Source organism: Schistocerca americana, chromosome 4 (assembly GCF_021461395.2).
Source record: "Schistocerca americana isolate TAMUIC-IGC-003095 chromosome 4, iqSchAmer2.1, whole genome shotgun sequence".
Classification (NCBI taxonomy): domain Eukaryota; kingdom Metazoa; phylum Arthropoda; class Insecta; order Orthoptera; family Acrididae; genus Schistocerca; species Schistocerca americana.
In genome coordinates, this window is record NC_060122.1 from 847,173,619 (window position 1) to 847,191,788 (window position 18,170).

The following is an 18,170-nucleotide window of genomic DNA, read 5'->3' on the forward strand; positions in this document are numbered from 1 at the left end:
ACTATACAATTTGGTGTGCTCAAGATGTTCACTACCTTCTTGTCATCACACTATATCGGATTCTCTCTCTTTGTTTAAGTTATTTTCTCACATTTATCTACATTTGTAGACAGAGTTGCTGTTCTTTACATCAAGAATGACAAAGATTAAACTAAAAGATTGCTACCCAATGTGACAGATAAGGTCTGTAAGGCCCCTTGTAGTAGGCATCAAACTAAACATAAGATAATTAAATTTTATAACATAAAAATATTTTATAGAATAACTGAATTTTATAAAACAATTTGACCGTCACTTACATTTTAGGAGTATTCATGCGGTACGCGTGCTTATAAATATATCCTGAGTGCTGAGGAAAAATGCTTTGTGCTCCAGAGTAAATAAATAGAACTAAGTGGCTGGCACATAGCAGAGAACGAAGTAAGTTGTGAAACAGGTCTACTTAGAGTTTGACATTGTATTTCAGGAATTTCAACGTACTATGGATATCTGAGACGTTAATTATAATTTCGAATCGCTTATTATTTGCGCGCAGTCTTTGGTCAGAGTAGCTGTGCAGGTGGAAGATGTTCTTGTTTTTGTCACGCTGCAGGGAAGCGGAGAGCGCTGGAGTTCTATCGTTAGAGTAGTAATGAGTGAGACGCTGAGCAGAGAACTCGTGGCAGTGTAGACGTGAAGTTAAGTGCAAATGTGTTTAAGTAAAATGATTTGTGTTTGAATATTATGAATCAGGAGAAAGGAATGAAATGACTTATAATGAGATTAGAAAAGGTTATGAAGAGGAATGAAGGTAACATTTTCTATTTAGTTACATTGCAGTCGCGCGTAGTTTGGAACCATTGTTGAATGAGACATCCGTATAAGAGAACTTAAGATTTTGCATTTAAGTTTCAGTAATTGTCACTGTAAGATATTCTTCATGTTCATTAATTATTTGTGAAACACTCGTGGGAGTAAGAGTTTCATATCACTGTTGTCCTTTTTCAGCGTTTATGAGTGTTGTAACATGAATTTCATACGAGTAACAATATATAAGATAACTTGAAAAGAGTTTGTTAAAAAAATATTTCATGTAATAACATTGTCGACATCTTCGATCCAACTCATTTTTATTTAAAGGAATGTCTCACTCAGTGATGTGTAAAAATTGTTTACTTGTTCTCAGGAGCATTGCACTAAGCTCTCAGTAACTATAGTTAGAAACTGGCAGTTGGCATACAGAGCAGCAAGTGTCTCGTTTCCAAGCAGCTATATTACGAGGTAAGGTATTTTCATTTCAGGATCAGTTTGCTACGAAAATTGTCGAAGCAGAGGGAACATTTCATGAACAGCATTATTAGGCAGATCATTAACGCAAGTGACCACTGTGTTTAATTAAAGAGATTAATAGTAAAGTTCAGGATTTACCCAGTTTGCAGATTCTTAGAAAGATTATAAAACAGGGTCAGTTTCATGTTGCAGCAGATATGTTTGGTTTCTCTTGCTGTTGGAAATGCACAAAGTCACCCAAAGCTAAACAACAGGAAAGTTACAACCAACCAACCAAGCCACTACAAGTTCAAAATCAAACAAAAACAAATTTTAAAAGAAAACTTACACATGTTGTGCGCAAGTAATTTTATTTTCGACGTATCTTTTACCGCAAAAACACTTTGAACTTTACTGAAAGCACTTAAACCACAGGTCTGTATCTAACTGTTTTGATAACTCTGCTAAACGACAGTTAAAGTCTCTGTGAAACAAAGTATTTACAACGCCTGTCTCCTTCAAATACTTAGTGTATATTCGTATTACTAATTAGCACGGCAAATTAATTTTGTGTGTGTGTGTGTGTGTGTGTGTGTGTGTGTGTGTGTTGAGTGCGTGTGTGTGTGTGTGTGTGTGTGCGTGTGTGTGTGTGTGTGTGTGCGCGTGTGTGTGAGAGAGAGTGTAAATAAGTCAGAGAGTGTGATTCCCCTGCTTTAGGCAGCAATTTAGTATCTAATAATTCGGCACTTCAAGCCGAATTATTTCTTGTTAGATTTTGAGGAATGTCAAGGTTTAGATAGTGCTCGCATGCAAAGATTTAGGTATTCATTTTAAAAGTGGTGAAGTGTAGAAGGTAAAATACGGCAATTAACAAATGCCATGCGCAGTTTGTTACAGTGACATGGAAGCCACTTTTGCAGTGCTGCTCATATTAGATATCTGTCTTAGTACTGCGTTTATGGTAAAACTGTTGATTCTCACATAGGAAAACCAATAACATAGACACGCATGGCCGCTGTGGGTGATGTCACAGGTCGCTGTTTCTTTCTTTGTGTGTGTGTGTGTGTGTGTGTGTGTGTGTGTGTAGCACGCCATTCACATCATAACCCTCTTATCTGATCTTGCGCGTGCTGGATGAATGTGGTACCAATCAGAATGCCGGAAAATGAGAGCGAGATAAAGTTAGATCTAAGTTATTTATTTCGTTTTGGGAACAAGAATAACTATAAAACCATGTCCTAATATGCGAGACTGCTATACAGTGTATGGCATGGCCACGAATTGAATAAAATGTGTAATTAATTAACGAGGTCTGTTCCAGGATACATCGACAGACACAATGTTTCATACGCACATTATAAGCCACAAGTTTTAAGCAATGTGTGCGGCACTTAGCTTTCATATATCTGCTGACTGTGTAGATTATGCCCTGGTTTTTCGGTACAAGGACGTAAGTCTGTTTTTGTCATTACTTACGTTAAATGTTGTTTAACAGAAGTTAAATCTATGCTCCTGCATCTAAATTACCATACCTTGATCTTAGTTTTGTGCTCCTTACTCAGCGTAAAAAATTTCCGTCACCATACCAGAAAACACAGATACGAATGACTACTTAACTAACCGGACCACACCCGTAAGAAAGTTCAAAAATGTTCAAATGTGTGTGAAATCTAATGGGACTTAACTGCTAAGGTCATCAGTCCCTAAGCTTACGCACTACTTAACCTAAATGATCCTAAGGAGAAACACACACACACCCACGCCCGAGGGAGGACTCGAACCTCCGTAGGGACCAGCCACACAGAACCATGACTGCAGCGGCCCTAAACCGGTCGGCTAATCCCGCGCGGCCGCGTGAAAGTCAATCATTCTGCCAATATGTATTTTATGTTTGTTTTCTGCTCAATTTTGATTTACTTAACAATTAAATCGAAAGTAGATCAGACTTCAGTTTAGAGATTGGTTAGAGATGCATAAATCACGTAAGTAATAAGTAGTGACGCACTGGTGAGAAAAAAATATTAATTGAAATTCTGTTTTAAATTAGGTATTTTCGGTTAGAAACCCACTGTCATTCGTGTTCGAGTGTGCTTTAGGCAGTTGTAGTGTTCATGATTTAGAAAGTAAAATCGATAGTGAATGGCTGCCTTGACCGTTTTCCTTATTCTTCACTTGTTTTCATAGCCTATTTATCTGTTATGCAAACCTAAAGCAACTAAGGTGCTGCTGGGAGCATAATTTGCACTTTAATCAACGCCACCTCTCTTTCTTTCAAACTATCCAGTTTTAAGACTGGGACTCGGAGCTTGAATGATCAAAGCTGCTTATGATAAATTTACTGCCTGTGTGTAAGATTTTTTTTTTATCTCAGACTCAGCTTACTAACAAAGATAACTTGAATGTAATCCTTTTCTGAAAATGCGCAAACTTTATTACGTTTAACGCTTTTACTTTGCTTCCTGTGTGGGTAGTTTTAATTAGCTTTTAATTTTTCATTCGTTGATGATGTAGTTTTTTACGTTAATTAGATTGCATTTTCTGCAGTAAACTACACATACAAAGTAATTCGTTGCCTTCTAATTGATTGCACTGGCAAGAGTAGGAGCATTCAACCTGGACATGACTTCCCTATATATTCTTGTACAGATTTATCTACCCTAGAAGAAAACCAATTATTACACTCATACACTAAATCTCAGAATACAAACTCAAAAAAAGGAAGTAAAAATTTTGCCTTTTTTTCAACTTTGATAGTCACCGAAAAGTATTATGAGGATTTCTCTGCATGATAATTCGCAGAGTGTACTTTGTTCTCCATTCTCTTGGCACTATGACGCGGACCCCTAGCCTTCTTTCCATACGGCTCCCTCTGAAGTGATTTGTTTTCTGGAGGGCTCGGGGGGAGTTTATCAACACCAGTAAAACAAGCAGAGGGCAGTAGTTTGTGTACACAGCCGCTATCTAAACGTCCACGCAGCCTCCAGCGCGCTCGTCTGGAGCACAGCCGTAAAACACGGTCGTATCTGGAACGCACCGGGGTGGCCAGTCGCAACGGAATCCGCTTAGCAACTTCTGCCCCTTGGCTGCCACTGCCAACGACTGTGGAACTAATTTACGCTGAAATGTGAGTGCTTTCGCAGATGCGCAACGACGTCCCAGTAACGGGTTGGAAACAATATCTTGTGGCACGTTACGTGGATCCACCCCAATGCTCCTGGATACTGTTTCGCGGGCAAGAGGTTTGTACCTTTATTATTAACTAAAGAACAGCCGTTGTGTGAAAAAACAAATAGTGCCTGCTGGATATAGTTGAAATCACTTACTAGACTTTCCCGGTAGATCTCACAACCGTCTAAGATGAGACACTGAAATTCGTTACGTGAAGTTTCAGAAACAAGCGCGGATCATTTCGCATTCACTAAAATATAAAAATTTGTCAACGTATTACATAAGCCAGACGGAAGTTATAAGAGTCGGCCGGCTTGAAAGGAAAGCAGTGGTTGAGAAGGTAGTGAGGCAGGGCTGTAGCCTATCTTCTGCGTTATTCAGTCTGTGTATTGAGCAAGCAGTAAAGGGAACCAAAGAAAAATTTGGAGTAGGAATTAAGATTCAGGGAGAAAAAACTCTGTAATGTTTGTCGTGGCATTGTAATTCCTTCAAGAAGCACGGGACTTGGAAGAGTAGTTAAGCGAAATGGGAAATGTAAGAAAGATATGAAAATCCACCAGATCAAAACAAGGGTAAAGGAACGAAGTAGAATTAAATCTGGTAATGCAGAGATAGTTAGTTTAGATATCGAGACACTTACAGTAATGCATGAGTTTTGTTATTTGGGCAGGAAAATAACTAGAGTAGAGGGGGTACAAAAATGTAGACTGGCAATGGGAAGAAAAGCGTTTCAGAGGCAGAGAAACTTCTTAACCCAGAATATAGATTTAAGTATTACTAAGTGTCTTCTGAAGGTATTTGTGTAGAGTGTACCATATATGGAAGTGGAACATGAACGATAAACAGTTTAGTCAAGAAGAGAATAGAAGCTTTTGAAATGTGGTGGTACGGAAAAGTGCTGAGAATTAAATGGGTAGATCACGTAACTAATGAGGAGGCTCTGAACAGAACTGGGCAGAAAAGATTTGTGGCACAACTTGACTAAGACAAGGCATCGTTTGGTGGGACACATTCTGAGATATTAAAGGATCATCAGTTTAGTACTGGAGGGAAGTGCGGGAGACTAAAAATAGTAGAGGGAGACTAAGAGATGAACACAGTAAGAAGATTCAGAGAGATGTAGGTTGCAGTAGTTATTCGGAGATGAAGAGGTTCGCACATGTTAGAGTAGCATGAAGAGCTGCATATAACCAGTTTTCGAACTAAAGACCACGACAGCATTCAAAATCACTTTCGGATTCGGGTTGTCTAATATCAAAAGCCGTTCTGATTAAGTTTTCAAATGATGATATGGGTATGTCAGTTTCATAAAACGCCTTTGGCTAAACATATTGCAGTACAGGCGTGCAGAAAACATTGGAGATCACATACTGAAATTTGATGAAGAAATAATGATCCCGTATCTTCACTTGTGGTTTGAACATCGTAGTTTTACAAACCATCAATCCTTCTGATACAGAGTTTATATTGCCGAAAGGCGTCATGGGGTTGGCAATATTATATTCTTTACGGTAACAATATCCTTGTCATAACATGTTTGTATGGAAAAGTTGCTTCTAGATGGGTACATTCAGCATCACCTGACCAGGAATCACATAGCAATAGACTCGTTTATTTAACTATTTACGTGTTCGCCAAGGGCTGAAGTTAGAGAACGTTTAACGTGTTCTTGAGTCATTTTTCTATTTTTTTATTGCTTCACATGGACGTTTCTTGGGCAGCTTGTTTCAAGTTTCTTTGAAGTATTTGGGCCCCTTGAAAAAAGATGTACAACTTGTATGTTGGTCTTCCACTGATAAAGCCGCATCAGTAGTGTAGCTATGGATAGAGCTGTGTACAGACTGCTACACACTCGCTGTAGTTTTCTCTTCTCTGTAAGACACTACTGTTGATGAAGACATTTCACATTGGAATTGACTCTGTTCATCGATCGGAACATTGTCTTTCTCCACACCTCGCTGTCTCGTAAACATGTTCGCTTTCTCCACAAACTGTTGTGCCTTCCGATACATATCACTATCGTCTTCTATGCCCCTACGTGTGACAAATGTAATAATGTGCCTGGATGAAATGCCATATTCAGGCTTAATATTGCCGAGAAAAGAAATCGAAGCTTTGTTCAACCCAACCATTTTCGACGCTTCTGGTGACCACATTTACATATGCCAATTGTGAACCGCACATAAATACTATCTTGCCCTATCAAATTGCGATATTACATGCCATTTAATAGTTTTTAATTGGGACAGTTCGTTTCTTTTGAAAGAAGCTCCTGCTCCCCATTCGCTAACCATATAATTTAGAATTAATCTGCAATTTTATTTACTTTAATGCACTTATAACGTCGCGTTAGTTTACTATGGGAATTGAACCCACAATTCTATTAGTTTTCATAATGTTCTATAATAAGCCGTCAGCAACACCTTCTAATAAAGAGCACCTCGATCGTTTGAGTGGAGATACTTCGTACTCACCTTGACTGGATTGTTCCTGTTTCCCTGGAGATGAACGTCGTGTACCGCTTGAAAAGCCACCTTCAAGTTCAGGTTCTTCCGGCCCTTCGAAATCAGTATATGTACCCAGCTTAACGTCATGTATTTCTTTGTCATTCCCGTTATAATTCTAAATTATTGTGTTATGTATCAGCTCACTCTCTATCCTTAACTCTGATTTCATTTCAATATTCAGCACTTCGCAATTTCGTCCCTAACATTTGGACCACTTTGTAGGATTAATTCGCTTCATGATATCACTGTACACAGTTTACACAGCAATCCGCATTAGAACTGCAGCTATACCATTCAATCACTTGTTAGTGCAGCTAAGCATCCCATCGTGTGATGGTCCTAGGAGACAAGTGCTGACAAGTGCGGAGTTTTCCATGTAAATGACATAGACCGCTGTTGATTTTATGATCCAGTGTTAGTCTAAATATGATTTCGTGCCGTCCCGAGCGTTTGAGGTCAAAGGTGTCTCTTGTCAATGATGTCCTGATCGTTCTTAATAAGACTGAGGTCAGATGAACTAGGAGGCGAGCAGTGCATCCTCTTGACAGTGGAGCGTTCGTTAAATCATTTTGACAAAAATTGAGGGTGTTTAAATGGCTCGTCACAGAGAAATGTAGTTTTAGGGTACTTCTGTCAACGAGATCATTAGGAAAGTATCGCTACGTCGGATGTATGGAATAATGTGGAAAGAAATCACTTTGACGCTCTGTACCAGTTGAAACCTTGAAATTTTCTATTCTTCTTTCATTGATCTCAATCTACCGACTTTCCCCTTGCAATGATATGTAGTACATGTATATTATAGCCTTATTTCTGGATTATTCAATTATTTAAACAAGACACTGTATGAACGTGAGCATTTTCCAAGAACCTGAACAGTTGAGGAAGGAGAGAGTCGTCAGTTACTTAGAACATGGGCATTAAAAAGCTTTCAAAACAGTTGGGGAAATGTGAGAAATATGGAGAAAATGCAACTATCACTAAACGGGAATGCGTAACGTCACCTACAAAAGTGAATCGGTTCGAGGCTGAGACGACTCGAAACTGCATAGAAGGGAAATAAACTGGAAGATGGCAGACGATTAGATGCTAAAAATAACTCACAGAATTGTCATGGGTAAATCCAAAATTATTATGGCACGACCATCAGGCAAAATGTTTAGCAGCATAGAAGATATTATGAAATCTGCACAAGAAGTTTTTTTCGCCCCTCTTCAACAGATGACAAACCCATTCATGGTCTGTGCCTCCCAGGAAGTGATTCATGGTGCCAATACAACATAGGACAGAACAATGGTGCGGAATTTATTCACAACTATACGTTTCCCCATGGTGGAAGTCTTGAAGGAAACTTTCAGAGATTTGTCAGAGATAAGACATTGAAGAAGTGTCTTCATGGTCGCCCCCAGCACCCTAACGAGTTGTTCAACAGTCTAACCTGGGCCAGAATTCCCAAGACAGTGTTTGTGGCAATTGGCACTCTGCACTTCGGTGTCATTCATGAAGTGGAAATGTTCAATGAAGGACATGTTGCAAGACGTGAAGTCCTGAAAAGACTGCCACCAACTGTTGGTCGTTTCACAGTGAAACAAATGCTAAATTTAAATAAAGAAATAGTTAGGGAATCAGGGAGAGTTATTAGAGACCTTGGAACAAGGGCAAGACAACACAGAGGAGCAGGACAAACGACGTTGCAAGATGAAACGGAAGAGAATGCAGGCAACTCATCTTATGGAACTGGAATGCACTGATAACTTTAATGACTGTTTCCAGTAAGATGCACTTTTTAAGAACGATGAATACCTTTTCTCACCTCCTTCTTGCCAGAATTTGTTCATAATTAGAGGATATGCTAATCTTAGTATCGAGCATATTTTAACACAGGGGATTTCCTATTTTGTAGATCTGAAAGAAGTTAGAGCCTTATGTACATAAAAAACACGTAGGCAGTTTCTTAGTATGATGTCCACTTTTTTACAAAAATAGTTATTATCTTAAAAGTAATCAGTATTTTTCCAAATCCTTCTATTAAAGTGGTATGAAAAGTGTAACCTACAAGCCACATTTTTTAAAAAAAATTTGTTCTCATTGTTTTCTTATAAAAGATACTTTTCATACAAACAAATTTCACGTTATTTATGATAGAGATTACAAATCTGTCGGGCTCACCTTCAGCGAATTATTGAATCTGCAGAAAATCTAAATTAGGTGAGTGGAATATGATTTGAACCGCAGAATCACCCGACTGCGAGTACGGAGTGCTAACCACGGTATCGTCCAGTTTGCTGCAGACACAGGTCGCCTGCAGAATTTTATAATCGAAAAGGTGGCTGTACGTATATGACTTTATGTCGTTCAGAGACTGTTGCCAAAAAGCCAGTGTCACCATTTCTTTTCGTGTAAGTTGGTCCCATATCTGAATGGTGCTCTTTTGGGCAAAGAGTATATTAAACTTCCTGGCAGATTAAAACTGTGTGCCCGCGAAAGGCAAAGGTCTCGAGTTCGAGTCTCGGTCGGGCACACAGTTTTAATCTGCCAGGAAGCTTCATATCAGCGCACACTCCGCTGCAGAGTGAAAATCTCATTGTAAAGAGTATATTGCTTACGGTCTTCAACGAACTCGTACGCTGTCATCGGCCTTCAGTGACGTCTACCGCGGCTCGTCAGTCTAGGCTACGTCTTTCGTCGCTTTGACCACCATCCAGTAGCGGTAATCCTGCACTCTTAACGTTCTCCGTATTATGGGAAGTGCCTTGAGCAGAGGACCTTCCACGGTACGATAGCTTTTGTGCCCCATAGCGGTGAATCGCTTCCTGACAGCACGACCCCTCGCCAGTTATAGTTTCCTTAACAAACTGGGTAGTGACAAGCTGCATACGATGTATCATGCAGCGTAACTTTCTGTGACAGTGCGAGAGAGAGAGAGAGAGAGAGAGACAAAGATATTGTTTATTACTCTGTGGCGGTCAGAGCTCACATAATTATTCTTAGGATATAGAGCTTTTGTTCTTCTTAAGAGGAATTTTACAAGAGGAGAGCCATACTGGTGATGTAAAAATCGACGCCATTGCTAGTTTTTGTTTCACATTGTAAAATATATGTGTATATGGAAGGAAATCAGTTAACAGAACAATAAAATATTGTTCATTTCAAGAAGGTACGTGTTATTCTACACCCAGCGTATACTTCTATCGTGATTTAATAATAAATACCAGCTTGAGAACAGTTCCGACGGCAGCGTTCAGTTCTAGTGAAATAGTTCGATTTTTTCGTCGGAAAAGAAGTTACTTCATGGATGATTCAAATCCATAATTGTACCTGGACATTTCTCAGAACTGAAAGCAATCTGATTGCTATGCAACAGAGCCCCGAAGAATATTTCTCCGTACTTTGGTTACCACTTTCAGCTCAACACGGTATCTGCAGCATCTGGAGCAGATTTCTACAACAGCGGAACCGTGTAATCACTATCAGTTTCACATATCGCTCTGTGTACGCTGTATGTATTTACCCACAACAGTGAACATACAGTTACTCACACACATAGAAAGACAATACAAGGTGCTTTGGGAAACATTTCAGTATAAAGGTCTTGTAGAGCTAAACAGTAATTAGCCTAGTAGTAGTAGTAAACAAAATTTATTTTTTTTCAAAGGAGCCTTTATATGTACCGGGTAGCCTCTGTGAACTGTTACAAACAACAACTGTGACCCCTAACATCAACACGGTAATTGATTAAAGGCATCTTGAAATGAGAGATTCTTTCCACATTGAGTTTCTCTAAGTACAGCCTTGACGAAGTGGAAATCGGAAGTACCTCAGTTCGTGTGATGTGTGAGACCGAATGCCTGAAGTGGACACCATGATAAAGGCGTTGCCGCTTCCACTGATACAGCGCATTTCACCAATCCTCCTAACGGCCGATATGTCTTAAAACACTGCAGTCAAGTAACACTGTGAACCTTAAAGTTGCACCGTAAGAGATGTCTCCTGTTTCGTTGCCCGTGAGCGTAGTTAAAGCGACCAGCTGCGTGCTTCTATCACGAGAAATAACACTGTACCGGTCGGTGGAAACAGTCGCTCGACAATACCGTCTCGCTTCAGACTGTATCAGCCACACGAACGAACAATCAGCTCTCTGCTTTGTCGGTAAGTCTGGATTCATTTTACTGGTTATTTTTAAAAATGTAAACGCACGTCTTCACAAATAACTGTGATAGAAATACAAATAAACATAAACTCACGCTCAACGATAATGGTCACACAGTACGCCCACCTTCTTAAATCATTGATCTGAACACGTGATAGCCGGCCGCGGTGATATAGCGGTTCTAGGCACTCAGTCCGGAGCCGCGCGACTGCTACGGTCGCCGGTTCGAATCCTGCCTCGGACATGGATGTGTGTGATGTCCTTAGGTCAGTTAGGTTTAAGTAGTTCTAAGTTCTAGGAGACTGACGACCACAGATGTTAAGTCCCATAGTGCTCAGAGCCATTTGAACCATTTTTTTTGAACACGCGATAGAAGTACTTCCCTTGAACATGACAAAAACTCGCTGGCTGTATTAAGGTATTAAAGAAACACGTGCATAACGTAGGGTATGATACACATGTTTGTTACGTCTTTTGTAACACTCGTTTAACATGTCATTTGCAACTTAGGTCGCATATTGCAAACTTCAGTCTAATGTAGTGTGGTAGTTATATCGACCGTTATCTGACTACTCAGGAGACTGTGACGTAATAACACATCAGAAAAAGTGTGTACATATATGAACACTGGTAATGATATCTAGAAGGTTAGTAAATCTCTTGATAGATATACACAAATGTATAACTTAGAATTACGGTCCCAAGTACACCCCATCAAATACTTGGAAGGTGATAATCATTAACAGGGTTTCTTCTAACAGAAAATGCACTCTATTCCCAGAGAAATGACGCCCCCTACTTTTTATATGCAAATTCGTATTCATTCAAAGCACAAAATAACAAAACAGATTATAGTTTTCGAAGTATCAATATTACTTACTTCATTGGAACCGAGCGACGTCTGCAGTGGTCGGCACACGGGAGGACTCGCAGTCGGGAGGATGATGGTTCACACAAGCGTCCGGCCATCCTGATTTAGGTTTCTCGTGATTTCCCTAAATCGCTTCAGGCAAATGTCTGGATGGTTCCTTCGAAAGGCATGGCCGACTTCATTCCCCATCTTTCCTTAATCCGACGGCACCGATGACGTCTATGTTTGGTCCCCTTCCCACACATAAAAAAACCGGCCAACTTAATTGAAAGCTGAAAACGCTAAAATCTCAATTTGAGTGTCATATGAGACAAAAAATCATTAGCTAAGTTTCTGAGTGTCATTAAGAAATTAGAGTTGAACAAATATAAATTGGAAATCACTTTATTTACATAGATTTGCTAATAAAGGTTTGAAACTCACCAGTGTCATATTAACGTTGAGACTCATTATTGAAACCCATTTCGTCTTCTGTATCACTCAGCTTTCTTTGATATGTCATGAACTTAGTTCGTAATATTCAGCGGTACATTCGTTGTTAAAAATTTTTATATTGGTACAAGTACCACATTAACACGTTTGAGAAATATCCGCATTCATAACATTCTTTATGTACTCCAGTTAACTTGTTCTTCATAACAACACAAAAAGTTTTATGCTTGAAGAATATATTAATAACGTAATGATAATGATCAGAAATACAGTTTTTACCAAGATCTTTATTCGGTTAATCTAAACAACTTATTGAAAGTAAAATTAAATTTGGAACGTTTAATCTGTTTGTGTCAACAGTAAAGGATAGATCTATGTTATGCTATGATGTTGCTATAATACGTCGTTGCTTATTTCGCCTGAATACTGCAAGGTCGTTACCAGAATAATCTCCTAACGACGCACAGCAAACTTGTCTTCCTAGGGGATATCGACACAGTTTTTCCTAGTCAATAAGCAAACAAGATGAGCGAATACAGTGCTCCGAACATTAACTGAATAATAAAAGAATGATCTTTGAGTTTGGCAATTATGCACGAAGATAACAATAAACTTAATTGTGCAGTAGGTTGTATTTCTATTAGTAGGCACCTAAGTAGGGAAAAGTTCTAGGCCAATTTTATGGCTCTTGTAGCTTAAATCAAGTCTCAGTATAACAGAGTTTTATTTGCTCTAATTATTACGAAATGTATCCGTTAATGTTACTGTTAAAGTGTGCAAGTGGAGGTCAAAATAGTTACTTCGTCTGGAGGCAGCTCTTCTCTTTTGAGACGTAACTGTAGGCTCACTCACAACTTGCATTTGATAATAATTTAAAAGGAATGAGCAACAGACAGGTATCTCTTACGTTCAATATGTTAGCCAAGGAGGCAGAATAGGACGCCTAATTACGAATGCGGTTTTCGACTCACTCTTCACTAAACACACTAGGGAAAGGGGATGAGGCTGAAATATAGAAACCGTGAATTACATTTCAACACATGGTCCGAATGGTTTATCACACAATTTGATTGAACTTGGATCAGGTACAGACAACACAACAGCATAAACAATAATAATAGTCCTCTACTGAAGGTTCAACGGCCAAAATAATAGATGGAGTGCTCCTCTATTCAAGGTTCAACGAAGTACATCAGGGAACCAAATCGAAACAGTAATATAGGGCGTATTATTACTACCAAAACTACAGCAAAACCCAATGGCTACTCAGGAGAGAGCATCTTGACTAGGGATGTGATTAACACGTGGTCGCACATGGCACAGCACATGGGTAATAAACCCAGTTACAGCCTCGATAAAATTTCTAGAAATACAATAAACCTTACGAACGATCCCTGAACGCTGAACTGGTGAGCATTTGTCGGGAAATTACTAAAAGACGAACTAAATGCGATCAAGTTACAAAAACCGCGAAAATACTGTAAACTGCTAAATTCTCGATGCGAACAATTATTTGGCTATGCAAATAAATATTGCACACTATGCACTGAAGTAATTCTGCTGACTGATTTTGAAGATGCGATACACTTTATTCTGCTCACACGTGATTAAGAATCCCAGATTCCCACAGTGAAGAAGCAAGGATTTACAACAGAAAAATTGGATAGAAATTTGGAATGCATTTCACGCAACACTCTCGCACCGAAAGTGAACACATTTACTGCAGACTGACAAAGAATGTGTTTAGACTCTACCACTGACCACGTGGCAGTGTGCCCACATGAAGCCACCGACTTCCAAGTTCAAGAAATCATGAACGATTTAAACACTGAGAATGAATCCCCTATACCACCGGAATGGGAAGCCAAAATGTTTCTCTTCAACTCTACACGTGGAGCCTAGGCCATTCATATACAAAGTATTACTACAAACAAAACGTAAGTATGGTGGTAAATCTTTACACGAAATTATTCCCACAATACCTACCATGATGATTCCTTATTTCCAGAATAACCGAAATAGAAATGACTGAAACTTACACATGAAATAATTCAATCGCCTCCATCCGTGGGCTGCCCACAGATCAGTCCGTTCTCACCAAGCTCACGCAGAACCGTAACCCTCTCCACTCTAAAGCCTAACTGTATCCACTTCTGTATAGGAGGGAGGGGTAACTGCCAAAATTGGGAAATTGTGAGAAAATAAAACTCATACAGTCGTCCTCACGATTTTATTTATTTTGTTGCAAGCAGTTTCGGCGCTTCAAGCACCGTCTTTAGGCTGTAGTTGAAAACCCCTTTTGAAACAAAGAGGTTATTATTGGCCTGGAGCAGTCTCTCCTCGATTGGTCTGTCTCTTCATGCCAGGGATTGTGCCGGGCTGATTCAGTTCCATTGGATGTCGAAAATTTTGAAGCCAAAGAAACATATTTTTCACTCTTGTTGGGCTGCGCTGTGGCATCTCGACCTTCGATGTTCGTCCACAAAAATAAAAAATATCGGAGTCAATTATTCTCCAGCTGCGGCAACAGTGGCATAGCGTCCTCTGCCCTCAGCTAGGTCAAGAGTCACCTCTAATCACAAAATCTAGAAGCAGGTCTCTGCATCATTTCCGCAAAAGCTGCCCATCTCTAGTGAGATTCACTGACTGCCTTCTGCCAACAACAGGATCTTGAGATCACACCGGTACTGCACCATACTTGTGCATAAATCGCAAAGCCGTCCTCTCAACCACACATAACCAGTATTTTCAATAAAATAACCACCAAACTGTGGTAGAAAGTGAAACGATATCGCTTAGCGATATGTGACAGTAAGGTCACGATGTTATAACTTAGGAAAATAAGTTTAATATTGATCAGAGCGAAATTCTGAACGTAATGATGAATACATATCATAGATTTATTTTATTATTATTTATTAGGTGAAGAGTGGTTGCGTTAACTATTTCTTTGAACACATAAAGTAATCACGAGCTGTAAAAGTGAAACTGTTACTAAACTCAGGTGGAACATTAATATAACAGAAAATTAGAAAAATAAATATTTTCGGGGGATGGTTGCTCTTTGTGAGTAAGTACTCTCATAACAAGAAGCAACCGTGATAAGGTACCCTACCATGGCGTCACTTTTACAAAAAATTAAAACTGATTAACCACAATAAAATAATTTAAGTATTAGTTTTCAAATGTTGAGACTCTGTGTTGAAAGTGGAGACTGTACTGATTACATACAAGATTTATATGTACGCTCACTTTGGCAGAGCCACAGTAAGCAGCACATTCGGAATGATTACAGCAATTAAGAGTTATTCACAATGTATTTTCAAGCCATCAGATCATCGAATTCATTGAATAATATTTCTCAGCAAAGAGTATTATCATGCTGAAAATGAGATAAAACTCGTTAAAAGGGACAATAATTCAAAGAACATATTGGTACATTTCCTTCCACATATTGTGAAACATTTTGTCTTAAGCCGACAGTAGAAATCAGAGAATAATATATTGCCACAAAAGAAATATCTGTACATTATTCTAATTATGTATATTAACATATAACCTATGCTGAGAAGAAAAGGACGTTTAAAGAAAGCAATATCTAGTGTAATCACAAATTAAATAAGTAAATAGAATCTTAATTAATACAAATAACAACTCAAAGAAAAAAAGAAAAAGCTCAAAGGAAGATAAAACGTGGTATATAGGTTAAGAAAAACAGTCTGTTGTATTATAGGATAGCTATTGAATCATTACATAGTTTGTACTGAAGTACCTGCACTGAACGATGTGTTGCGTCAGTTTTGTTATGTCTAAAACTGATTGAAATGAAAATCTTCAAACTACAAGCCTGTGAAACATGATTTTGTTACAAACCATTTTGAGTTCTGAGTACTATAAGCTCATGGAACGGCGAACTGAAAGGCGTAACACAACAGACAGGACAGAGATTCGAGGTAGCTTGTTCGGTCTGAGGGTGGCCACTTGCCGGCTCAGCTGCGCACCACACCGACGTTTGACAGGGCGCGTGGGAAGCCGCGGAGACCGACAGACATCGCTTGTGTCACAGCCGTGACGTCACATGGACGTGATGTCGCGAGCGTCGTTGCAGTATGCACAAGGACTGGACACTGTTCTACATATTTGCTCACGTGGGGCAGTGAACCACTGAACTTACAGCACAGCACGACACAACATGCGTGAGAGCTCAGTGAGACAGTTCTTTTGATGAATGGATTCACTGTAGAAGATACTTGTCAATTAGTTATTAACAGAAGAGAGAATCTTTAAAGACTTTTTACACTAACGTTAATAACATTTGTACTAATTAAACCACAGAAAAGAGGGACTCTTCACATGAAAGCGCTTACTGAGATGAAACAAGTGAGCTGCTCACATTTTTATTTACGCAGGTAATTATCCAATGAGAGGCGTCTGCATCGAATTACTAATTATAGCCATCATATCTAATTGCAGAGCACAGTTACACGAACAGCACTGCAGCATGCGTTACATAATTGAAGTACACAATATTGTCAATATTTAAGCTGTAATAGAGGACATTTTGACAAGTGAAGTTTTTTCATGAATAAAATAGAATTTTGGCGTCATAAACTACTGCTTCAAAAGAAACCAGTGCTGCAGTCAGAACAATAAGTGTGACTGTTGCACAATCACAGCAGTTTCCTACATTGATACGATTTATATTACTGTAAGTGTGGTGTCTGTTACGTCGGACAAATACAACAGTACAGACAACACACATATAATAGTAGATACATGTGCGCCACGACGGCAATGACAACATCAGTGCGGGTGCACACTATGTCCAAACTGTTGAGAGAATCGGGTAAAGCGGCAGACAATGAGGAAACTGATCGTGGTCGCTACACTTGTACTGGTGAGGATTTGTGTGGGACGGGAACCGTGTGCTGACAGCAGAGGTGGCTAAGGGGACCACTCGCGTAAGTCGGTAAATTCAGGTTTAAGTCCTAGTCAACAACAAATTTTCATTTTTCAGCAATGAATTTATTTCAGTGTCCAATTGCGACTGATATCTCTATTTCTCTCATACCATTAATACGATATGTTGCACTGTATTTCAAAACTCGAAAGTGATTTTACAAGATTTATTTCGTACACCTCAGATGCCAGGAATAAGTAAAGACTGCGAGCACATTATAGAATTATAAGAACAAAAACATGCATGAAAAATACGGTATTTTCTTTCCAATCACCTGTGATTGATAGATTTTCATCCCCCTTTACATAATGATTCACCCATTCAGTATCCTGATATATATTCTCTACCTCGTAATCTTCTGCTTGCGACGTTGGCGTTTATAGCTGAACTATGGTTGTTGGTGTTGCTCTGCTGTCAAATCTCATGAGAGCAACACTGTTACTGAACTACACCGTAGTTCGCATTCCTGGATCTCAGTGCTGCATATGACACAGTTAACCATAAGTTGCTTACCCAGAAAGTGTATAATGTCACTAAGGACTACACCCTTTCTATGTTCGTGCAATGCATGCTACAGAACAGACGCTACTATGTAACCTTACAATCTAAAAACAGCCGATGGAGGACACAGAAAAATGGACTTGCACAGGGCAGTGTCTTGGCTCCAATATTATTTAACATCTATACCAATGATCTTCCCATCAGCCACCAGACACGAATGTTCATATATGCTGATGATGCAGCAGTGGCCACTCAGGATAAAACCTTTGAACAAGTGGAGGAGAATCTCACAGGAGCCTTAACAGAACTTGCTACCTATTACGAAGGCAATAA